The following is a 25,615-nucleotide window of genomic DNA, read 5'->3' as shown; positions in this document are numbered from 1 at the left end:
CCTTCAGATAGATATTGTTTTCTCCAGGTGTGCATTTTCAATATGAATAGGAAATATACATAACCAAAGCTGGAGAATAAACTTAAAATCCACTGAATTTAATGAACAGAAAGCTACAATTAAGACAGCTGCTTTACTACAAGACTATTGCTGCGGAGCTCTGAAATCTGTCAGGGATTTTTGGTCTCCTGCCACATCAGTAGTGTGCCCTGACTGGTACAGTCCCACAGACTTTCCCTCAGCTTATGAAACTTTCTGGCAACTACTTCAAAGAATAACTGTTGCTAAAGTCAAACAAATCTGAAAGCAAGAAGAATCAGTTGCCAAAGGTTTTTTGTTTTTTAATAAAAAAACCTTCACCATGGTTGCAAATATAAAAAAAACCCCACACTTGTGTGCAGTCTTATTAAAAGCTACTGTTAATTTAATATACATGAAGAACACTGTCACAAGTATTTTCACAGATGAAGAGCTGCCTGATTATTTACAAATCTGAATTTTCTCAGTGATACCTCAAATTGCTTATTACTTTTGGAGTAAAATGGAAAATATTGATTTCCACACCCACTCCCCCCAATTTTTCCCCACAATTATAAATTGTAAAAAAATATTTGTAATTATATCACTGGCTTTCAACATTGCAACAGCCAGCCATCAAATTCTGCATACCTCGACAGCCTAAACTGCATTGTTTACTATTGCTTTTTACAAATTATTTCCTTAAATACACGGCCAATTTAAGTTTTTAACTAGGTATTCAAACTCACACATGACTAAATTCTTAGCAACTTTTTCAGATGTCACGGAAAACAAATTATATTTACAGAAACATGTTTTGAAGGGAAAAGGGTTTATGATCCTTAATACAGTAAGATCTTTCTGTAAAAAGATTCCCTAAAGACACGATCCCTTTTCAGACTAATCCTGAATAGAACAATGTACAAGATGATTTTGAGAGTGGCTTATGCTCTACCCAAACTAAAGTTCACCAATGAGAGTTTCCATCAAGCAAAAATTGTGACACTATTTTTACCAGGCATCTGAGAAAGTCATAGTTGAAGGTGACAATGGGCAGAACAGAGACCAAAATTGCAACTGGGCTTACTGTATGAACCAAATTAACAGGAGGACAATTGTAATAACTAATTGCATCGACTCATGAGTGAATTGAGAAAAATCAAGAATTAAAATTGAGCTAGGCATACGCAAGGGTGGAAATCTTAATCAAACAACAGTAGACTAGAGAGCACCATGTGAAAGAGTAAACTATCAAAGTTCAAAAATTTTATCTCCTTAAAGCCTTCTGATAATTAACGAAATATATTGACACACTGGACCCAGAAATAAGAAGGCAGGGACACAATAAAAGTTTGAACTATACCATAACTATGGAGTTAATCCACACTGTAGGCCAGGATGTTAGCCAAAATTTTTTAAACAAGTTTCCAAGGTGCTTCAATAAATCTTTAATGATATATATATATGGCTAGAAGTATGTGCAAAAGCTAGGAACTGTCCCATCCTATAATCACCACTGAAAGCCAGTCCCGACAATTTGTGCTCACTAGATTGCTCAAAGATGCCTTTCTTTCCCATAGTAAACATGGACTAACACGTTCTGAAGTAACAACATGAAGATAAAGCAAGCTGTACTTTAGCATGTGCTAGGTCTTCAACTTGACCAAAGTACAACCTGCTTTATCTACAGACTAGAGATTTTTAATGTGTTTAAGAACATTAGCAACACATTCAAGAAGTTACCCTCTTCCAAACAAACCACTAGCATTGAAGCAGCCACAGTAATCAAAAAATCCTCGAATGTGCTTAACTTCGGGTATATGTCAAACTTTGCCTACAACCAAAAGCTGTGGCTCTACCTGTGCCATTATAGTTCAAGAAGTGCAGTCCTTTCCCATCTATGTAGCAATATGAAAAAAAACCAGAAAATCGCAAAAATTAGGAAAATAATTTTATACTGATACAGATGTAGAAATAGAAGCCAACTGCACATACATCCAATACCTGGGATAAAAATATTAAGCTTTAAAAAAAAAAAAAACCAACACCAAAACTCAATGAAAGGGCAGAGATCAGACCTCCACATACCCAGGGTCAGTCTCTGGGAGATGCTGCATGTTGAACAACAGGATCCACATTCACACAACTGTAGGCAAAACAACACAAGAACAACACTACAGTTCAAAAGCCCACACGAATACAAGTCACAGCTCAGGCTCCCAGCTTTGATTCATAAAATGCGTCATTCCACAGAGCATAACTATATCACATAACTTGCTAGGGAAATAGCCATGATTACTCATCACAGTTTGGTGTTATGAACCGCTTGCTTTCCATAACACTACACACACCAGACTAAAATCTGTCCGGGGGTGGAGGGAGAGGACAGCGGGAAATCAATGAACAAGATGTCAAATCGTAACTAGTTTGGTACTTTAAAGTGCAAATAAAACAGTGACTTAGTAGTCAAATACTTTATTGTTGATTTCAGCTGCTTACAACTGTTCTTCTTCCAAAGCTATTTTTAAAAATCTTCTTTAGGTTAAAAAAAAAAACCCCACCTGGTTAATAGTGTAAATAATAAATGACTTAAAAAGGAGCTTTCTGCTTCTTACTATACAAAAAATGAAAAGGTAGCTTTACTTTGTTCACATGGCACGTTTTACTTGATATTTAAAACATACTGTTGAGGCATCCAACCTTGGTTAGTAGTACTGGCATCTGTCAGAATCACTAAAACTAAAGCTTCTACCAAACCTTTGGAACTGCATTTGAGAGCTACAAAGGTTAAAGCATTTTATGATTTCACACCAATTTTACCATTTCTTCTCTTTCAGAAAACAAAACATAAAAGTGAAGGACACTTTAGTATTCTCCACCTTACCATTTCAGAAATGAAACCTTTTAGTTTGTTTGAAGGGTTATGTGAATTTAAGAGTAATTAGTTTCATATTACAAGAGAAAAACAGAATTATAATCACTTTCCATACATCCATTTTTTTCGTTCTTGCAGAGAACATAAAAATATATTGATTTTGTTTTCACCTCGAACGATGAAAAACATCTTGAACCCCTTGTAAAACTTTACCATCCACTATAACAACACACATGTACAAGTTTGAATTAAGGACTGACTTTTGTTCCCATTTTTCATGAATTTCTATGAGCAACGTCACTAAATCTTAGTGGGGAAGTTCTAAAAAGAAAAACAAGAGATCCCTATGACTGGTAAAGTTACTACCTTAATACTGCACAGTATTAAGAATAATTAATTGTGGCTAGCAGGTTGAGGGAGGTGATTCTCCCCCTCTACTCCACTCTTGTGAGACCCCCACCTGCACTGTGTTCAGCTCTGGGGCCTCCAACATAAGAAGGACATGGACCTGTTAGAGAAGGTTCAGAGGAGAGCCACAAAGGTGATCAGGGGGTTGGAGCACCTCCCCTGTGAGGACAGGCTGAGACAGTTGGGTTGTTCAGCCTGGAGAAGAGAAGGCTTCAGGGAGACCTTTAGCAGCCTTCCAGTACTTAAAGGGGGCCTACAGGAATGATCTGGAGGGACTCTTTATCAGGGAGTGTAGGGATAGGATGAGGGGTAACAGTTTTAAACTGAAAGAGGGTAGATTTAAATTAGATAGAAGGAAGAAATTCTTTACTGTGAGGGTGGTGAGACATTGGAGCAGGTTGCCCAGAGAAGCTGTGGATGTCCTCTCCATGCAAGTGTTCCAGGCCAGGTTGGACGGGGCTTTGAGCAACCTGATCTAGTGAAAAGCATCCCTGCACATGGCAGGGGGGTTGGAACCAGATGATCTTTAAGGTCCCTTCTGAACCAAACCATTCCATGATTCTATTCTATAATTATGTAAGAACTTCAGAGTGCACAGGCCACTGGGTTTAATTAGGAAGATAAAAACTGGTTGTTGATAAAGATGATAGAAAGTAGGTGGCCATGACAAGGGTTACTACATTACCTCTTGAAACATACTGACTTGGTCAATACAAGCAAGCATGTAACACACTACTTTGGCTGTATTTCTACTTTGTGATGCAAGGAAAAGTATCTGGTTCACTTTTGGCAAAGCAACACCTTTCAAAAAACCCCAAATACCTTCTGCTAAAAAAGGGATTATGATCACTTAGCTTGAAGAGCTCCTCTCAATTCCAGATTCTAAAAAAGTTTCCTCAAAAATGCTTTTAGTCATACTTCAAAGCTTGGGACACTCTCTCATACACTCAACATACATTGCTGTGAGTGCTTATATGAAACCTAAACTTCCAAGAGAGGGAACTGATGAAATTAAAGCCAATATGGCAGATTAACATATCTTGTACCATGTGAAAGCTTCACTGTTTCTTGTGATTTCTGTTTTGTCTGTACAACTGCATTACTTGTCTACTGTTCTTTCACCTTCATACTGAAGAGAGATTTGCAGAAGTTTAACAGGGGGAACCTAGTCACAGAAATCCATCAGATTAGCCAAGTCCTAATGATCTTAATTTCAAACAGAGGCAATTAGGATAGTGTGCCAGGTTCAGACTAAGGGGCCTACAGACTGCAGAGATCCACCACATCCCTTATGCAGGGATATGCTCCCTCGTTAAATCAACGGTGAGGATTCTTGAACATAAGAACTGCATTTCCTAAAAGGAGAGGTGTTGTTATTGGATGAAGACACATGCTGAGACAAGGCAGCAAGGCCATGTGTGAAGAGAAGGCCCCTGAACTGTAGAAGCATGTCAGCCAAAGCCAGAGGAACTCTCAGAATGGTGAAAAGGTGGATACATTTCTGCCTGTATCTCTTCCAAGTTTTTTTCTGGAATCTGATTTAAAAATACCTCACATCTTATTGAGGAGTGCCAGATAGAGAATCTGTATTCCAAATGTATGCCCAGAGCCCAGATCTTGCTTGGACTTCTCCAACCTGCAAGCTAAGAGCACGTGGGACTCACCAGATGAACAACAGTATAGCAGTGCACCAAGCACCTACGAGGTTTTGAAGTGGCCCAGCAGATGGGAATCCCTTGTTGCCATTACTCATGCGCAATGTTTAGAAATCTAAAACACAAAATCCAGCAGATTGGCATGACCAGGCTTCAGCATCATGGCGATTTTGGCACAGCTCAAGCAACTGAATTATGTAAGAAACCATCAGTATTTTCCTTAGGGAAAAGGCTCTTCAAGATTTTCGACGCAGTTTGCCAACAGGAGTAAGAATTAAGACCAAAAAAAGCTTTATAAAGCAAGCTATTGGAGGATGTTTTCTATATTATCTGATTTCCCAGCATTTCATGAAGTATCTTCTGTGCAGGGATATGAGAAGAAGAAAGAAAAGGAATACAAAGGCCTATACAGGACACATGACTAAGTTTCATATTACAATGCTAATAATAGAAATAAGAACTCAGTAAGGTTCAGTACATGCTGATATGATGGCAATGGTATCTTAGGGTATGGGGAATTAAAATAAATTATCTCAAGGTAAGTCAGGATGGAACTTGCAGTACATGTGTTACTCCACTCCAACTGCTTCTGCGCCTGCTCTTTCCCCTCAGTAAACACCCCAACAGAAGAATAACTTACCTCTCATTAATTCACACTTGTCATGAGGTAAGACCATACACACCTTCTGATTTTTATGCCTTGATAACAAGAAAACATTATGCCTCATGAAAAGCATCCAACTCCAAAACAAAACTTCAGGCAGAGTGCTTCTGGCTGATACTGACACTTCCATGTAGCCTGGACTAAGTTGCCTAAACCCTGCCTTTCTTTCGGGCTTAAGAGACAACCCCAGTTCAGAATTACCTGTTGACTAATTTGGGTAGCTTCCTACTCAAGTGCAAGCCATCCCATGTTGTAGCCCAAGGTATCCAATGCTCCCATCAGGGGGTGAAATATCAGAGTTATGGATCCTCACCACAAGCCAGACACCTGCAAGCTGGATGCGCTAGAGCTCATCAACGTTGTGCCATATCCCCCCTGTTGACTAACCTCACACACTTAACACCGTAGAACAAAACATACATTGCACTGTTACACACAGGTAGCTAGAAGATAAGAGAAACCAATACTACAAACTAACACCAACTAATATGAGGAGGAAAGAAAATACATATTTTTTGCTTAGTATACTCAAAGATGTAGTTTTGGGAAAACAACTGAAAAAAGTTGTTCTCTCACTTTTTCCACTTCAGTGCAAACTTTTCAGTAGATGACCACACACTGTGGCCTCTAACAGCAACCAGTTCTCAACTTCATGGTTATAAAGTTTACAGAATTGTACACACCACAAGGTTCCTACAAAACTTACAATGTATATTTACCATATTTAAAATAATATGGCTGGCAACAATGGTCCTCATCACCATTAAGCTTCAGTTTACTTTTAACTGCTCAATTTGTAATGAACAAATAGCCTTATGTATAGATGCCATCATTACAAATATTATTTATGAACAAAGTGACAAAATAATTGTTCACTGTACCTGCATTTAGTCCACCCTAGAGAATTTAACATTAATGACTTCTGTACACAACACTTCTAGTGTTGTGCCTATGTAAGGTTACTCTTTCAGTGTCTATGTAAAGCTATCATTTACTCATCAGTACAAAAAGTAGGTCACAGCTTAGAAATGTAAGGACAACTGTCTCTACTATAATAATACTATTAATAAAAGCCACCCAAGATCTTTAGAAATTGGTTGCTATTTTAGACCACTGGAGTGGATGAAAACAAGACTTGTCATGGGACTGTGACAAGTCATAAACATATGCAAGAAGGTGATGTTACTACCACACTGGCTTTTTCATTATCATCCTCTGCATTAAGCATATTACACCTATAATACAAATTGATAAATTAAAAAGCAATTAGGGAGCATTCTAGATATGCTATTAAATTACAAAATTCACTTAACTATAGTATTATTACAGTCTTAGTTTGTACTGAAATTATTTTGGAGGCACAGGGGTAAAAAGCGTTGTACAGTAGAACATGTCACTGTGATATTACCCATAATTTCTGTCCTGAAATCATGAACTAACTGTCCCAGACTTAGAATGTGAAAAAAGGTGGTAATGGACACATAAGAAACACTTATTAAATCACAGAGAGAGATGACAAGTGTTAAGAGTTTTTCCAGGAATCTACTGCCAGCAATATTAGAGTGTTTAATGAAACAAAATCAATCTTATCAACACAAGTTCGTTCTTCAAATCAGCTGTTCTGTTAAGTGTACTTAGAAATATGTGGAATATCACATTTTTTCTTATGAACTAACAAATAAAGATGTATTAGACATTTGTCACAAACCCATCATTTTTGCCACAAGACAGTGCCAGAGAATTTCAGCATCATAAAAATTTAGCATTTGTATTTCATTAGCAAGTTTTTCCAGATACGGTAATTAAGCAGACCTTTCTTCCCCACATTCCTGTTTGTTAACGGTTTCCTTTACGATCAAAACCGCTCAGGTAATAGGGACTATTTGTTTCTTCTACAGATTAGTTTCAGAGAAATTTTTAAAAAAGTGAAAGCGCAGCTCCGCTCCAAAGCTAAGCAGGTATTCTATACATCTAAATTCACTTTTTATAAATAATTTTTCTATGCAATACCATGCAAAATTAGCACTTCAGTAATAAATATATTTCTACGGAAGAGACAGGTTTGGATGATCAAAGTAGCAGTACCAGTATTTAATACTATCAAAGCACTAATTTGTTCTGATTTCTATTACGTAGGCATTAGAGCAGTAGCAAATTGTATGACAAGCTGTACAGCCACGAGGGAAGCAAGCATCCTAGCAGGGAAAAACAAGAAAACCCCCGTATCTTCAAAAGAAAGGAAAGCAACGAGCAACAGAAGGAGAGGCTAATTACTTCAGATAATCTCAGTAAAGAGAGGAAATGAGAAATGCTGTAAGATGAATGGGAATTTTATATTAGAAGAAATATCATGCTTTACTGCCGTTGCATCTGTTTCACACCACCACTAAGGTAACTTGTTTTCACACTTCATGTATATGTATATATTATACATATGTTAAACATATTAAGTTTTAGAGATTTATATCTCTCCACACTGTAAGTCGGGACACAAAATGCTGAAAGTAACCACCGTGGAGACCCGGCAGCCTTTGGGGCGAGGAAGCTCCTGATATAGTACCACAGACTAGTTATCTCCGGGCTTTTGAGTTTTGACCCCTTGGCAGACCCGCGCCGAGCGTCCGTCCGCCCGTGCGGGCAGGGGCGCGGGCAGGGGCGCGGGCAGGGGCGCGGGCAGGGGCGCGGGCAGGGGCGCGGGCAGGGGCGCGGGCAGGGGCGCGGGCAGGGGCGCCCCACGCCCGCAGCTCTCCTCTTCCTAAACCCTCCTGGGGCACACTGTGCTCGGACGGGCTCCAAAAAACTCCTCGGCGAGGTGCTCCGCCAGCGATTTGGGGGAAGAAAAGGTCGGATGAGGGGAAGAGTCAAACCAGCCCTACAGTCAGCAAAGGCAAGCGCCGGAGCCAGCGGGGACGGGACGAGACCTTTCCCCGTTCCCCCCTGCCCAGCCGCCGCGACGCAGCGCCCTCACACCTCGCTGAAAACACACGGCGCGGAGGGGAACAACAAACGGGACGGACCCCGCGGAGCGGAGCAGCGCCGCGCCCCGGGGCGCCCCGAGCCGCCCGCTCCCCGCCGGCACGGCGCGGCGCGGCGGGTGCAGGCTGACAGCCAGCCCGGCACCGCCGCTCACCTTCCCGCTCGCTTCCCCCCTCGCCGCCTCTCCAGCCCCGTCAGCCGCCGGGAGCAGCTCCCGCCCCCGCCGCCGCTCTCCCGCGGGGCCAGCCCGGCACCGGCGCGGGGCCAGCTGCGCCCGCCCGGGCACTCCGACTGCCGGCCGAGGAGGAGGGAGGAGGAGGAGGAGGGAGGCGCCCCGGCGGCGCCAACTTTCGCCGCAGCCCAGCTTCCGCGCCGCTCCCGCCGTCCCGCCCGGTACCTGCCGCGCCGCTCCCGCCGCCGCCCCGCTCCCCCAGGGGGCGCAGAAAGCCGTTACGGCCGCCGCCTCCGCGCGGACCGAGACAAGCAGGTGCGGAGCGCGGGACCACGGAACCGACCCCGCTCCCGCCGCCGCCGCCACCGGCTCCTGCGCCTGGGCGGGGCGGGGCGGGGCGGGGCGGTGCCCGCGCGCCCGAGCCCGCCCCCTAGCGGAGCGACCAGACGGGCCCGGCAGCTCCCCCGCCCCCCCGCAACTCTCCGCTTCGGCTCCGCTCGGATCCCTTCGGCACTTTCCGCCAACTCTGGCGCGGGGAACGGGAGAGGCGGGCGGGGGAGCGAACGGGAGCGGAGTCACCCCGCGGAGGCGGGGGGCGGGCCCTGGCGACGGGCGCGCATGCGCCGTGGCGGGGCAGCTCAGCGGGCACCTGTCCCCGCGCGGCGGGCGGTGGCTGTGGGGTCCCCGGTCCCTCCCGGCTTCCCGCCCTAGCGGGAGGGGAGGGCCGTGCCTGCTCCCGGAGTTGCCGTGCCTGCGGCGTGCGGGCCGTACCTCCTGGCTGCGGGGCACGGAGGAGTTTCAGGGCGAGGTTGGCGAGGCCCGCCTCAGCCGCTTGAGGCCCAGGCCAGCTGACGGGCTGCGCGAGGAGACGAGGAACCTGGCGTCAACTTGTGCTGTCGCCGGGGTTAGTAACGAGGCACATGCAGTGATGGGCGAAGTATCGTCAAAGCAAGCGGTCTGGAACACACCCCGCCCGCTCGCTTCTCCTGGAGGGCGGTGGGCTGAGGTCCCCAGAAGGCGCGGGCAGGTGTGCCCTACCGCCTGCTTTCCTCTCGCTTTCCTACTTAGTACAGGGCACGCCGCAGCACGGTGTGGAGGGATTAGCTCAGGTCTTGCAAGCGGTATAACTGTGTCAGAGCAACTCTACACCCATGCTAATTAACTGAACTTTTCAGCAGAGCTAATTAACTGAAGCAGAATACCTCAATGGCTAGGCAATCCAGTGGTATGTTTTCTCTAGTGGCAAGATCGGTTAAAGAAATTTCCAGATGCCTGTTCCTGCCCTTGTGGCACGGTTGTGCTGATACAACTGTAAATGAGATCAGTTAAACAGTCCAGGTTAAAGCAACACAAAAACTCTCAAAAAATGTGTGAAACTTGGATGTTACTTTCCGGGTCTCTTTTAGCCCCTGTCCTCGGACATCCCTGTTAACACAAATGCAGGAGCTGGGTGCAGGGAGAGGGTGAACTGCTGTGCCAGAAGCAACCTGCAAGACACACTGATCCAGGGAAAACCAGAGACGTGACAGAAAAAAAGCACATCAGACTATTCCTTGACATGGCTATATTGTTTCAAATTCCAAAATTACTCTTTCCAACTTAATTTAGGGACCTCTGTGCTGCATTACATACTATAAATATATGCCTGCAGTGGAGATGTGGCTTTCCAAAATGCAGCTTGGCTCTTGCAGTCTGCTCTGCATAGCTCATCTAGTCAGTCATTCCTTCGTATGCCGCTTTGCTGGCTAGTTTGGGTGAAGTAACTTGAAGGTAGCAACTCCAGATGCAGTGAAGGCAGGACAATGGAAGCCAGGTTACACATGTCTACTCAGTACTGCCTATCTAAATTTGAGTACTGGGAGGAGTATAGCTATATTGCATGTTTTCCCAGCAGGGACAATGCCCGCTGCTGCTCACAGGGGTTTTCAGATTTCCTGCAGGTTTCTCTGGACAGTTCTGTTTTATGCTCATAAACACGTTCATTAATACCTACCCTAAAGATCAATCTGTCCAAAAGACTTGATTGAGGAAGCCATCTAATAATCTAATTTCTCTTCATTTAGAAGAGCTGCATAGACTTAATCTTCCACACGTTTAAATCCCAATGAAATATTCAAAGTCAACAAGCCTCATTCTAGTTAACTGGTTCTGAGACTCAATGGGAGTAAGTTCATTTGTTAACTCTGTAACATTTCTCCAACATGTATTTAACTCTGGAATGGTAGAGTTTGTAGAAAAGCACTGGCATTGCCATCCCAGATCAGCCCATTAGGTCAGTGTGTTTCCACCAGAACCTCTCCTACTTAATGACTGAGGATGAGACCCCTCTAACACTTTGTGTGCCACTGAAGGAAGTTAAACTTCCTTTAAACTGATACTCTGTGTTTTCCCAACAGTTGAAGTACTTTGTAAGCAATAGTCACCACCTCTTCCTTTAGAGGGAATGCAGTAAAATGTGCTACATAACAGACACATGAAGTTAACACATGGCCAAGGGCCAAGCTGCTGCTCCCCACATTAAAGGTTACTACATCTTGTCTTCCACATAGTCCCATGCTCCCTACAGGAGCATTAATTTAGGAACATGATAGCCAGTACATTCCAATTAATCATAGTCAGGGCCTGATGACTTTTAGAGATGAACTATGAGTGTATTAGGCATTTGATTTAGTTGTACAATTCCTATGTTTCCAGTAGGACCAAAGCTGTGCAGAGACAGCGCTTTCATTACAACATCAGAAATTAGACTGTTGGACCTTGAAGGAAATTGCATAATCCCAGTAATCCCATATGTCAAAACTTATTACCTGTTGTATCAAGTACTGTCAGTCATACCAGCGAAGAAGAGTGTCCCCCGGTCTGTGACTGGGAGTTGTAGATTTAATGGGAACAAACAACAGCTTTCTATTACACACAGTTACTTACAGCTCTGAAATTCTGTTCTTGGAAAGCACTTTCCCAAATTCCTGGGTAATATGGAAAGGCAGAGAATCCTATACTGATTAAAAGCAGGGAAGAGAAGAAGGAATATTATAGCTGTGATTACCACACACAGGATACCACAGGAGTGCTAGTTAATTTCTCCCACCAGTTGATGATCTCTCCCACCAAATGCGGTATCAGCTAATAACAAAATAGCCTTTTCAAAAACACTTCTGTATGTGAATGTTCCTACACATCACCTGCTTGTTAAAAATGTGCTAAATGAGATAAATGTGAATTCATTACCTGTAAGTCATTTTCCTATGACAATCAAAAATGTGGATAAAATACTAATTCCATGAAAATAACAGCCTGAATTAAAAAGCATCAATCCACTCAACCCCCCCCTCCCCCAAACAAAACAGGATAAAGATTTTCTCTGTTAATTTCACCTTTTTGACAGAGACATTATTATTATTTTCTGTAATTACACAAACACGCTATTTTTTGCAGGATTGTCTCCCATTCACTGCATGTCTCAACAGCTGCCTTCACTGCACATGTTAACACACTTGGACAAACTGGGTGGCTACTCTTATCCTGTTGCGTATCCAGCTGAAGAAGTCTAGGACACGGTTCTTCAACTCTCTGTTGCTGCGTATGTTTATTCACATTTCTAAGCACTTATTTAAATAAATAAATCACAACCTGAACCTCTGTTCAGTTCACTCAGAAAAGGAAGGTGTTCAGTTACTGATCAGAGGGAAGAAGTCCTGCTGGAGTGACTTCCTCAGCATCACCCAGAAGTGCTGTCACAGTAGCAAACATCTCTGATGATAGCAGTTTGTGCAGCTACCTAGCCAGGGATCAGGTACTGATTAAAACTAGGTAAGGAAAAAAATTGTGGGCAGTGTTTAATATAGATAAGTTCTCCAGTTAGGTTAACTTGTAGTGATAGGAGGAAAAGTGGAGCACTGTAAAAAGTTGAGGGAGAGGGCTGCTTATTTAAGCAGCATAACTGGCTTATGGTACCCCTTAGTGAGTTCATAAAACCACAGTCTGATTCCACAGCTTAGACTGGCTTTCTTTTCTCACCATTAGTAGCCAGGAAGAGATTAGCAGGAAAAAGTCCTGATGACAGCTGGACTGTGACTTAGATGGAGGTAAAGCACAGAGCATGTTTTAAGAGGGATATAAAATGATTCTGTTACACTTAGTATCCAGTTTTGGACAACCTGGAAGAAAGAAGCATGAATAACTGATTTAGCAAACAAGTCTAATGGGTAAAAGTTGAAAGATCTGGACAGGCTAGGGCTGGGCACAAGACAACAAGACAACCGTCTTCAGCCATGCACAATGTCCCCTGTGGCTGGGATGAAGTGCAAACAGCTTCATTCAAAGGAAAGATTACAATTACATGTTAGAACAAATCTTTCTAGATATAAACCAAGCTACCTAGGCAAATATCAGAACCTCTTTCACTGCATGTTTCAAGTGCAGCTGGAGTAAGTGTCCCCTATCTAGGGACTGATCCCTTACTAGAAGAAAGAAAAAGTCTTCCTGAGGTCTCTATCCATGTCTGTAGTCTGTATGACCTGTGGAGGGAAAATGCTCTAGGCTTGTGTTGTCAAGACCAGCAAGCCTCTACTGAGTACATATATATATGTGTGCGTGTATATATATATGCACACACGCAGATTTTCAGAAGTTAATCAGCCAAATTTAAGAGGATTTCCTTCAGGTCAGCAAAAGGCTCCTTGCTGTTAGAATCATGGAAATGCTAAAGCTTCTCAATAGATAGTTACAAAGAGGAGGGTTGTGTGTTTGTTTTTAGTTAGCAATTCTTTATCCTAACTTTTCTTCTTGAAAAGGCTAAATTATGCTTAAACTCAGTTCAGCTTGAGGCAGAAGCTCATGATGGGAAACTTCATCCCAAATAATTAAAGTCTGGCACAGTTGTAACCAAAACTGGAACTTTATAAGAAAAATGTTTGGCAATCTGAGCTGTAGGCACTGTGGTCACTCTGCCTTATAGATAGATCTGCATATGCATGCACAGAATAAGCTTCACTCTACTTCCACAGACATTAAAGTTCTAACAACCATTCTTATCTCAAGTTCACAAGATGTATTTTGAAGTCTCAGTCTTTTAAAAACATAAACCAACAGTGAACTTTCAAAAAAACCCTAAGTGGCTTAAGGTTTGTTCACACTATCACAAAATGCTGGTTTAAGGGAATACAGACTGAGAGTATACACACAGGCAGTGAACGTCGCTCAGCAGTTAGACAGTAACTTGTCTGGCCAAAGTAATTTATGTGCTTGCACAGTCTTCATGGATGTTATCCTCCTCCCACACCTTGGCTGAGATTGTCAAAAGTGCCTACATTTACTTACAGGCATGTATGAGGCAAGTCATGTTACGCGCTGATTCGTGAAATATGCGTGATGAAATAATGGTTAAACAGAGTGGAAGGGTACATGAAAAAAATTACACTGGGGGTGTACCTACAATGTTGCACTTAGTCTTAAGCAGTGAAAATGCACCAGCCTGTAAAAACGTATTCCTAAGGGAAACTGTGAAAGTACAATCAACTCACCCATTTAAATTTAGGCAGAACGTTGTAGATTAAAATATGTTGTTGGGAAATTGTGCATACATGTATAGAAAATTAAGTAATCATTTTTATCTCTACTTTGATTATCTGATAAGTAGTATGGTGAGTATGTATTTACATGAATATTGGCCTTTCTGTCACTGACAAGTATACATCTCAAATTATCTTTTTGGATTGGTCTTCCTGTACTACTCCTTATGGCTACTCAACGATTTGCTCTTTTCAGCAATATATAATTATTGTAAATTATGAGAGGGAGATATATCGTTTAAACTCATATTTTTCTTGCATTCACCTATAACAGTATTTCCCTACTTCAGGATATATCTTTTTGAATCTAAAAAAATACAATTCATAGGAAAAGTGTCAAATAATTTTTGCTTTGTCTAAAATTTGCAAATGTTTTACATTTAGCAATTAACCATGAAAAGCATATTTAAATGAATCTTATTTAAATGAACCCAGTGTATATATTTAAGATAGCCACACAAGAGAAACAACGTGGCACTATGCTAATTTTCTGTAAAACATTTTGTTTCTTTCAAAATTACCACTCCCTAAAGTATAACAGGAGCCCATTTTAAGTTCTGTGTCATTTGAATTTGAGATGGAACATAGAAGAAAGCTGCTTTAATTGAAGCTTGAAAGATATGGAATTGAGCCTTCAGGGATTGTTGGGCACTTTTCTTGTCATTCTGGTTGATGGATTTGCATGATGTAGGTGGGGAATGTTGTTGATCAGGCTGTCCATTTTAATTTCGTACTGGTTGTGGCAGCTTTAAAGTGAAGTACGAGCTCAGCTGTAAAGCAAGGGGCGAGCATACAAGCTTTAGAACAGGCACCGTGCTGCAGGCCAGAATAAGTAAAATAGCACCATCTATACTCTTTTGAAAAGTGCGATATTTAAGTCAACTAAGAATATCATATGCTGCAATACATTATCATTAGTCTCCTGTATTGAATAAGTGCCTTCTCCTTTTTTTGTTTTCCGATTCACATGTATATGAACAAGCTGGAAGAAAAATCTTTAAACTTTAACACATCATGTTGCTGGTTCCTTGAGAAATACTGCTCTGAATTTAGCAGACAACCAACAAGCCTTAATGATGAGACTTGATATGTCCCCTAAAGGAAAAAAAAAAAAAACCACAAAGCTTATTTTACTGTTCCGATTTACATTGAAATGTATGCCAAACCTAACCTGGCTGCCATCAGATCACCGTGTCTTGCCACTGCTTGATTTCCTGTCAAATCATTCCATTTAGAGGGGTTGAATCAGTCTCCTAATTTGTTGCTACATGCACATCTATTGCAATCAGACTTTCTTTAAAAAAACAAAAGCAAAACAACTCCACACTTACTAGTTTTCTGTGAACCGTTTCTGCCCAGCATATTTAACTGGGTAACTGTTCTTGCTGCATTGCTGGTAGTAATGCTGTGACCATCACTAAAAACAAAACCACCTTCCAACAGATGGCATATAGACCCGTTAATGACATTAGTGCTTTTGCGTTATTTGGCATCCTACATGAATGGAACAAATAGCTTTTCCTTTTGCCTGTGATATCATACAGCAGTGTTCATTAATGCTCTCAAAAATGGAAAAAAAAATCAGGTCCCTCTTCCCACCCACTCCCCACTGCCTGACAAGGAAACCATATGTTTCAGGAGATTAGTAATAGAGCAGCTTCTTTCTGAAGGTCACAATTAATGCAAAAAATAAAATCTTAAATATACTTTTTTAAAGTGGTTGCTAATGAAATGTGCAAATGCCTTAGCATTTTCATATTCAGCACAATTCAGTCCAGTAGCACACAGGGTTATAATGTACCTAAGGGGAGAAGACATAAAGAATTAGGTCTGGAGTCTGGGGAAGGCAACAGCTTGACTAGACTAATTGATTTCCAGACTGATGTTTTATAAATCTATACAGTGAAAATACTAATGAGGCCCTGTTTTGGAGGGAGGAGAAGAAGAAGTTCTAAATTTAACTATAAACTTTCAGTAACTTTCAGTAACTATGAGGTCTTGTGCTCCAGGTAGTTAGGATGTAAAGCAGCTGGAGAGGTTTTCTTCCTATGAGCCCTCCAAACACATCTTGTATATGTCTGGCTCTATTTGTTGTGACATGCACAAAAGGCAGTATGTGTCAGAGGACTTAAAAGCTGGATGTCGTGGCATTGAACTTACAGGTGCCCTACTCTGGGGTAAAATCAGGACTCCTACATGCAGCTCTTGGGCTGCTTCAACAGAATATGTAGGAAGAGTTTTCCAGCTCATGTTTTGTTGGAGAACTGCCAACACACTGAATCGGGAGTGCTTGGTCAACGTCTTCAGCAGAGGGATGCCAGTGTCAGTGGTGGGAAGTGCTCCCTGAACCGGTACTTAAGTCTCACATCTCTGCCTCAGGTGCTCCAGAGAGGCACCTCTGTTTGCTTGGGATCTATTTCCTGAAAGTGTGCTCTGGAACATAGCTAGGATTTATGTCCTGTATTTCTGGATTCTAATCAGAACCAGGTTTTACCTGAGCTGTGGTTTCACAGCCCTGTTGGTGCAAATGTGAGTGTCTGCAGGAGTGCAAGTCAAGGGACATAGACTGTGCATTATCAAAATCAGGTGCCCTTAAAGGCTCTGATTTGCTGCCTTGTAAACACTAAGGCTTATAATGCAGGAGTTTTAAATGTAGTCCAAGTCCCACTCTAGGCTTTCTAAACACCCATGATGTATTTGGCCTTTCATGCTGTTCATACTTATCCTGACTCTCATGAGAAATGTTCTGAAGCTCCGAAAGGGCTATCATCATTCTGTGGATTACACACATAGACAGAGAAGAATTAAGAGAGCATTAAGCCTGCAGAGTCATGTACCCCCAAATTAGGAAATATCAGTGTTAAAATTAATCACAGATTTATAATTCTGCTCTTGTAGCAAAGTTCTCAATTACAGGATCCCATTTAATATTGGAATGTTACATATTTCTTGTCACAAAGCCATCTTTTGGGGGTTATTGAACCCTTTTGAAATATTGGCCAGTTTTGAGAAGGAACATAACCTCCTGATTTTTTACGCTTTGTTGCAAAACCATTTCTCAAGTTCAACATGATTTATCAAAAGTTAGAATTTGGGGCAGTACAAAACTACCCAGACAACGGTGATTAGTTTCCCTCTCCCTGAATCACCTTGTGATGGGTTTTGTGGTGACCCTGGTGTCCTTGCAAGGCAAAATAGGAAAACACGTCCAGAGAGAAGGCAAAGACGGTTGTCACAGCCTGGCCTTAGATTGGCTTAGGCTGCCCTGGCTCTGTGCTGAATAAGTGCTTGTGGATGATAGAAGTCTGTTGGGTGAGAAGCAGTGGGAGGGCAAGGAAAGGAAACAGGAGGAGGAAAACAGCCTTTGTATATCTTGTATTAAGTAGTTTGGAATGGGGATGTTCTCAATCTTATTTGTCACTGGCTATTTCTTTTGTTAGGTGTAAATAGAGTCTTGGTTGTCTTTAGACTGCTATGAATGTTTCTGTTACTTTTCTGTGCAGAGTGGGCCAAGGGATGTAAGCGCTTTACTGCTCTTTCAGACTCTTAGGTCCATTTAGGTCCATACTTTAGATCCTTAGATTGACTCATTTCTTTCCAGAGTAAAGAGGAACAAGATTTAATATCCAGGTCCCGGCACTGCAGTCAAGTGCTCTCATTCCTAATTATTCCAAGCAGAGCGAGACACATTCCCCAGAGTGACCAGGTGCCTAAGCAACCTTTTCAAATTGCTTTAGTTAGAGAAAGAAGTCAAATATAACTATTTCATACTTTCCTAGTAAAGGATCAAAGCCAGCATTTCTAGATTAAACATGTGGTAAGAGTGGCATCTAATGGCTCTGAAATCCTCGGGATGGTGAGGGTGAGCATGCTGATTTTTGAAGGATCACATATAGATGTTTTGCCATTTTTATGAGGAACAAAACAAGGATTGTGGATGCCACCGGGTGTCTAGTTCCACCAGGCACTGCATTTTTCGATGCTCAGATGCATGTGGATCCTGTGTGGAGCTAGCCTGTGGGTATGAACAGTTTGGGTACTTTTGGTTAACTACCATTTCTATAAATAAACAAGTATATAATACCATCACATGTTCTTCCTTTCCTGACTTCCACTCCATATGGGACTTTTATAATTCTAGAATTACAAACATGACGTAATCACCAACATTTCTGCTGGTTACATTACTATCTCTGTAAAGCCCGATAGCTAACAAAAACTGTTTTCAAAGCAGAGCTGATCTCATTGCTGATGCTTGTGCATAAAGATGTTTTGGCACGATAACCTCCTGTATAAACTGATGTGTTTGTTATTGAAACATATCTTAAGTTTTTGTATCTATTCAAATGGGAAAAGAAAAAAAAAGATAGTAACTTCTCTCCTGGATGGAAATGGCAAAGCAAAGGATTTTTGAAATCTTTTAACTGCTGAAAGATATTTTAGGTACAGAAAGAAACAAATAAAGCAAATAAGAGCAGGCTATTTGTCCTTTATGCAAATAAAATTCAGTTGTTTTGCTGCAACAGAATTATACGATTCCTGATCCTTCTCCTCCAAACCTTCCTTTATGACTTAATAGTTCCAAGTAGCAAACACCAAATACTGCTGTAACCTGGTATGCTACTATCTGGAAATTTCAGATTAGATTCTATCAAAAAAACTCTCAAAGAACAGACCACAAAATAAAGAGGGGAATTGCTTATAGTGGGTTAGAGCTTGCTGTTCTATTAAGAGAATTAGTTGGAGCACAATAGCTACAAATATAGGTAGGAACTATAATGGGAACTTGAATGAAATATATATAGTTATATGACCCACTAATGACTCCAAAAAAAGCCATACGATGAATGAGTCACCGACTTTTAAATATAGTTCCCTGCTGCAATAGTTTTATCATCAAACAAGGCTCCACTTGAATTAAAGGGGAGCAAGGGCTATATGATGGGGTCCTACAGCCATGCCTCAGTGATTCATACACTGACAACAAAGGCAGAGGCTACACAAGTAGTTTCTATTATAAGTGATGTAAGAGAGAAACATTTGCAAAGGGATGACTCACTGATCAGAGGGCTTTCAGTTTGACTGTGATACAGTGGTTCAGATAAATGCATTCATTATTTTCTATAGCCTGCGACCTTTCCTGATTCATAAATAGTAACATTTATTTTTCTGCACGATATTTATTTTAACATCATCCCTATTGATTTCACTATATTTCATCAGTTTGTGTTCATCTAATTGTAAAGTTAGGCTCACTTGCTAATATAAGATCAGTAGCTTTCTAAAGGCAAAGAAAATAGCAAAGTCGTGCTACGATTTTAATAGCTGGGAACAGAAATAGCCTTTGACACAATGCTTTTAAAGTAATTTTTTTACTACATGACACAATTTGTTTTTAAAGAACTGTGATGTGTCTTACAGACACATGTCTGGCAAAGCAAAGTCATGAGAGGGGTAAAACAAACAAAATGACCTCTGTTCTGCCAGCCACCAAAACAGCACAGGCAAGGAAGTGAAGAATTTTACAAGGTCCTTTGGAAACGTAAACCCAGAGACAATATTGCAAATGTTCTTACTGTCAATTTGCAGTGCTGTCTCTGAAGGTCATTTCTAATTTCAGCCACAATTTGCCAGAAGTGAAGAAGTAATTCAGGTAGCCTGCTAAAAAGTTTGTGGGTTTGGGAGATCATATATTGCTACAAGGAGCTTCTGAAAGCTTATATGCAAAAGTATGTCTCACCATTTCAGGAGATTTTCTTTGCACATTTGAAGAAATGAAAGGAAACTTAAGAATAATGATAAAAAATGGTAAGCTATTTCTTCTTTTTCCCCATTTCCCCTGTCCTGCATATTTCTGAAGAGATAAGAGGAACAGACTTCATTGTCACTGAGCTGCAGAAGTCTGTAAAACAAACAATGATTTATTTCTCAAAATAAAGAAAACGTAGAGCAACCTTCTTTCCCTGGAAAAATTTGGCATCATTTACTGATATGAAACCACAAAAAGCATCTGTATTTAAAAGCTATTAAGAATGCAGCCCAGCCAGCCTTTCTCATGTCTATAGTTCAGATAAATTGTCTTACTCTTCTCAGTGAACATGGGATGAGAGCACAGGGCTTGCCTCTCCGTGTGGGTGACTGCTGCACACCATTGCCTGAGTTCATCCTGTCAAGGCAACAGAGCTCAGAGTTTAAGCTGCCATTCAGTCCCTAGTTTAGCACAAGCTGTTTATAAGCTCTCCGGTAGCTTGTTAATACAACACCATTTACATTGGTTATTATGACACCAAAGCAGTAATTAAGAGAGAATATTTTAACTATACCTGAATTTAACTTGTCTTTTGTTGCTATTCAGATCATCTGGTGTGTATATAATCTCATGTTGAAAACATATATGTAAAAATAGAAGGTTCACCGATAAAAGTAGTTCAGAAATATAACAGTATTATGTGTGAGAGTGTGCAGGTCTGGCTAATTTGTTCCTGTCAATATCAACACAACTGTTGCATGCACAGTTTCTTTGAGTTAGCATGCTCAATAAATTCAACCCTGTCAATAGCGCTGATGTCCAGCATTAGGGTTACAAACCATACATCCATAAAAACCTTTTCTCCCATCTATTATGAAATTCTGGTGGTGCAGCTCAGAGAAATGGAAGAGATATAGCAGGCCTGAAGCAAATGATGAAGAGCTTGCAGTCTCCCCATGCTTATTTATGTGACAAGTCCTAACAACAAGTGGGCATTTCCTGCAAGTCACGTGTGTCTGGGAGTCTTTGGAGATTTGTGGCAGAGAGGGTGATGCATCCTTTCGTTTGTAAGCTCTGCATGCCTTTTAGGGGTTTCATTGGTCTAGCCAGAGCTCCCCCGCAGTTAAACTTCTTGATGTCTTTTCCAAACACTGAGCAAATGCCACAATGGAAGGTGCGTGTGTTATACATTTTGACATATATTTGTGGAAAGTCTAGTATTTTTAAACCCATGCATTTTCAAATAACCTGCTTTCATGCTGTTCATAGCTTAGAATTAAATAAAATTTGTCATCCATGCTAGAATCGGAGTATTTAGAATGTGAACTGTTTTGTGGGATATTAACTGTAGAATGCTACTGCCATTATCTCTGCAAGATCAAACTTGACGGAAAAAATTGGTTGATACCCTCAATATGAAACACCAAAATATTAATTGTTGTAGCACAGATTTTCACATCAAAAGCCTATTTATTTACTTTTTATAGTTAAGAGCTAGGGAAAAGGTCTTAAGTAAAATATTATAACTGTAATTTTTTGATGGGCTTATTATGAGGAGCTTGGTAAAGTTTTTTAAAGAATTATTTCAAGAAATTGACAGTAGTAATTTCTTTAACATTGGACCAAAAGTTATGCCATTTTCATATAAAAGTAGATCTCTTAGAAATATTTTTTGTCTGTTTTGTGTGCAAAAGAGAACTTGTTTCAATGCAATACTTTACTGCTGAAAATAATATTCTGCCAAGGGTGTAAAACATAATATGACATGAAGATTGATTTTAATGAAATTTTACAGCCAGGCAGACCTTGGTATATACCAGAAATCAATAACCATACTCTCTTTTAAATCTTGTTATTTATTTCTATTCTAATAGAGGGAGGGAATAAGAAGCCCCCTGGTGACAAAACTAATATCTTTGTATTGAAATGGATATTAACAGAGCACAGTATGTACTTAGGGACTCTAAACTGCACATGCTCGTGTGCTTTGTTCTGTTCCCATAAAGAGTCCCGTGGAAGCTGAAGAGGACTGTTCATATGCATAAAGTTAAAGCATATTCCTAAGCGCTTGTAAACTGAAGGGCTAGTTTAACAAACGCATTAAGGATCCATCATCTTTTCCCCTCTATGCTTATATGTCCAGTGAAAAGATCATTCGGTATCTTAAATCTTCTTCATCAGACAAAACTGCACTATAAGTCTACACATCACAGGAAGAGAAATGAAATGCAGGAAATAAAAATCACTGTCAGCTCAATTGTATAAAACGTTTACTGTGGGACATGTTCTTTCAATATCTTAAAGCCACTCCTCCAGATAGCATTTCAGGGGACAATGTGACAGTATGAGTTTAGAAAGTGACACCAGGGCTCTGAGCACTGGAAAGCATTGTCAGTCACTTCTGAGGAAAACTTGAAAAGGATTAATGAAACAAAATAAATTGAGCATGAATTCAAATGACTTGGTCAAGCTGAATCAGAGCAAAAGTTTCTATGATGCCGACTGCCTGGGAAACCAGGCCTTGCTGTTTTGTAATGGCACTTTTTTTGTAATGGCACTTTTTCAAAAAAGGCAACAGCATGTGTTGCTGTTTTCTGGTAATGCCAAAAATCCTCTTCTACATGGAAGACTGAGATTTTGTGATTTAATAGCCCACTTCAAACTGCAGGTGGAAAACCAGAACTGCCTACAAACTGTAATTTTGATTTATTTTGTCATTTGCAGAAGTACACCATTACAGAAGAAATATCTTGAAAGGCAAAAGATAATTGGGCCCATAGATGTGTGGAGTTCCACACTTAATTCTAGGGTTTTTGCTGAAAGGAATTGACCTTATAGTTAATATAAGATGGTATGATCAACCACATAAAACTTCTTATTCTGCAGCATGTTTGTTTGGAGTACATGGAAGAGGGGAAAACACTTTTAATATGTTCATACATTTAGCTGAGAATGAGATAGTAGATTGTATTTAAAGAATGCTTTTTCCTGGTGGCAGCGAATGAGGTTCAGAAACAAATCCCTTAAATTGCTATTATTAGCCATCTCAGAGGACAGAGATATTTTATCTGACTCTGCCCCAGTTTGGAGACCTCTCAGTAATACAAAGAAATTGAAGTAAAACTATATGAAAGTCATTTGTCCTAATTTCTAGTGCCTACTAAAGTGATCCATATTGAAAGTCTAATCTGGGGAATGATGCTTTAAAGGACTAGTTCCCTGTTCCCAAATGTAAAGCATTCTTCCCATCAGCTCTTCTCCTTTGCCATAGAGAGGCTGTTGTGATTTTGTTTTATAGTTCCAATATAAAGGTAATGCTATAATCTTAATAGGAGCTGGGAATATTTAAAATTCAAGATGCAGTTTTTCTGCATAATGGCAGAATTGTATTGGGTCACAGTCTGTAAGCATCATTTTATTTTCTTGTTATGTTAATTCATTTGGTGGTAGGTTAGGTGTAGTCTCCTAGGTCAACTTATATTCAGTCAAATGGCTAAAGAAAAAGCCTAGCAATTAATCTGATGAGGTGATAACTCTTCAGAAAATCCTCTCCTTCAGAAAACTGCCTCCTATGTTCTCAGTACTCTGGAAAACAGATGGAAAATACTGTAAGGAGTGAAAATTACTGGAAATGTGTGGCAATTAAAAGAAGAGAAAATTAGGAAGCATGCGTGAAGATGTAGTATAACATTTCCTATGATGGCACCAAAAGCGTATGAAGATTTAAGAAAAAAAAAATAAAATGAAACAAATCTCAGGGTGTCCTGAACGTTGTTGAAGGTGTTTGAGCCAGGAAAGCCACTAGTCATTTACCGCCAAAAATACTGGGGATTTCTGCCAACCTTGTCTTTCTAGGTTTGTGTCAGTCCATATTTTCCCCGTCTTTCTGTTGGCTACTTGCCTTTTCAGTACTTTAATTAGAAATAAAGCTGTACTTGGCCAGCAGACCATACTGATGAGTCAATACACTGCTTCCTTGGAGGCCAAAAATACCTTTTGCATGATGTAATCATGGACTTTTATTTTAATTGACAACTAGTACTTATAGTAAGTGTCTATGCTAAAAACTAATGATCTGGATACTTGAGGCACAGAAGTGCGGAGGAGACAGAGGAGCTCATAGTCATTACTTACCAGTGACATCCAGTCAAATGGATACACTGTACAAGGTAGCTGCAAAGATTACAGGTTTCTATTGGATTCCAAAGGGTAAAATTCAAGAAGGCAGCATTTGTAGAGAGAAGTAAGATTTTATTTGGTAAACTGATAGAGGTCATGGAGTCTCATGGCTATAGCACATACCAGCAAGGTCTATAGCATCTTTCTAAACAGAAAAGATATTGTTTCCATTTCTGGCTGCACTATGAGGATTTTAACCCTGTATTTACAAGTAATTTACAGTGCTTGATGATTAACAAGAATGGGATAAAGCTCCTGCTCAGCCTTGCTTACTTTCTAGCCCTAGCAGAAAGAACAGTACAATCTCATTTTGGACACAAAAGGAAATATCTGTTGAATAAAGTCAACACTTGAACAACAGTAGATAGATATTTCTGAGTAACTTTGTGTGTGAATGTACTGGCTGTGAGAGAGGAATGCTTTGTTGCAGGTGGGTAACTCATGGATGAGTCAGGAGCCACTCTGGTGACAAACCTGCAGGAAGTGTAATTCGCATAATCCCTTCACGTTAAAAGTGCCTTTAACAGTATGTACGTCTGTCTGCAACACCAAATACTCTGAATATCCACAGCAAAAAAAAAAAAATCTTCACAAATCAGAGAGCTGAGGTCAGTCAGACCACAAGAGACAAGCCTGTAAAAATGGCCTGAAGTTACCAAAAGCATGTAAGAAAGCCACGAACAAAATTATCATTCTCAAAAACAAAAAAGGAGAAAAAACGTCTTTCAGAGCCCTAGCACTTCTGAGAGTCCATAAGGCTATGGAAATGCTACTGCAGTTTTTCTTTCTTTTTTTTTTTTTTTTTTTTTTTTCCCCCCGCAAAAAGGAAATGAGAGCATGAAAGAGAAATAAAATTAACTTTTCACCTGAAAAAAACTAATTCACTTGCACCCTGGCTTTGATAGAACATTGCACTTATTTCCTGTTTTACAATTATACATTTCTAAGGCTCTTTTTTTTCCCTTTCAGCCCGAGGGAAACGTGCTCATGTGCTTTTCCACAAGTCCTTTGCCGCCCTCTGGTGACCGCCGCCCGCCTCCTGTCCTGAGCTGAGGGAGACGGGCGGGAAAGGGACCAAAAAAGACCATTTCTACAGAAAGTGCCCGTGCTGCTCTGTGGACGTCGGGTGGTACTTACAAAGGCTTGTACCTCCTGAGAAACGCATTCCTTCGTTTGCTGTAGGTGTGCCCTTTACACAGAAACGGACCTGGGTGTCCCTGGCAGTCCTTCAGCTTCCTCTTTTCTGAACAAAGTAATTTCCATAAAGCTCCAAATTTGCAGCCCTCCAACTTTCCATTTCCTGTAGAAATGGCTCAGTCTTGAAGCTCTCGATCAAACAAGAAGCTGGA

The 25,615-nt window shown here is 40.8% G+C and overlaps 1 protein-coding gene across 4 annotated transcripts in view; it reads right to left on the bottom strand.

Moving 5' to 3' along the window:
• Nucleotides 1-9,138, bottom strand: part of PTPN3 (protein tyrosine phosphatase non-receptor type 3) — a 137,241-nt gene extending 128,103 nt beyond the window's left edge. For all 4 annotated transcript variants that reach the window (XM_074824858.1, XM_074824877.1, XM_074824886.1 and 1 more), the window contains exon 1: nucleotides 8,994-9,138. The gene's annotated coding sequence lies outside the window, so the exon portion shown is untranslated. The remainder of the gene's footprint in view (nucleotides 1-8,993) is intronic.
• Nucleotides 9,139-25,615: the final 16,477 nt, after the last annotated feature.

The sequence above is a fragment of the Strix aluco genome, chromosome 1 (assembly GCF_031877795.1).
Source record: "Strix aluco isolate bStrAlu1 chromosome 1, bStrAlu1.hap1, whole genome shotgun sequence".
NCBI lineage: Eukaryota > Metazoa > Chordata > Aves > Strigiformes > Strigidae > Strix > Strix aluco.
This window is presented reverse-complemented; position numbering and strand designations above follow the sequence as displayed.